This window comes from Penaeus monodon, chromosome 20 (assembly GCF_015228065.2).
Source record: "Penaeus monodon isolate SGIC_2016 chromosome 20, NSTDA_Pmon_1, whole genome shotgun sequence".
In the NCBI taxonomy this organism is placed as follows: domain Eukaryota; kingdom Metazoa; phylum Arthropoda; class Malacostraca; order Decapoda; family Penaeidae; genus Penaeus; species Penaeus monodon.
Window position 1 is genome coordinate 41,152,332 of NC_051405.1, and position 304 is coordinate 41,152,635.

General features: G+C 31.6%; 1 protein-coding gene across 1 annotated transcript in view; it reads left to right on the plus strand.

The window, feature by feature from the left end:
* LOC119585826 (cleavage and polyadenylation specificity factor subunit 4-like) overlaps positions 1 to 304 on the plus strand; it is a gene marked incomplete at its 5' end in the record, with an annotated part of 4,070 nt that overhangs the window by 908 nt on the left and 2,858 nt on the right.

The window sequence follows — 304 nt, forward strand, 5'->3', positions numbered from 1 at the left end:
TATGTTATATGCATTTTTTTTATTATTTCTTCTGAGTATAATGCTGAATTATTCTGTGTATGATCATTATAAATTGCTGAGTATTATATTTTTTATGTCTGTTGTTGTGGAAATTAATATATGCCCACAGTGTGGATAAAGAAACTACATTAAATGATATGTTGCATGTTGGTGCCTGATCCATATTAAGAAGGGAAATTGGGGAGAATCTAGGCATTAGTGATACATAAATCACATTTCTGTCTTTCACAGAATCACAAGGCTTGAATATTGCTCTAAATCAGTTTACACGCTGGCATACCTG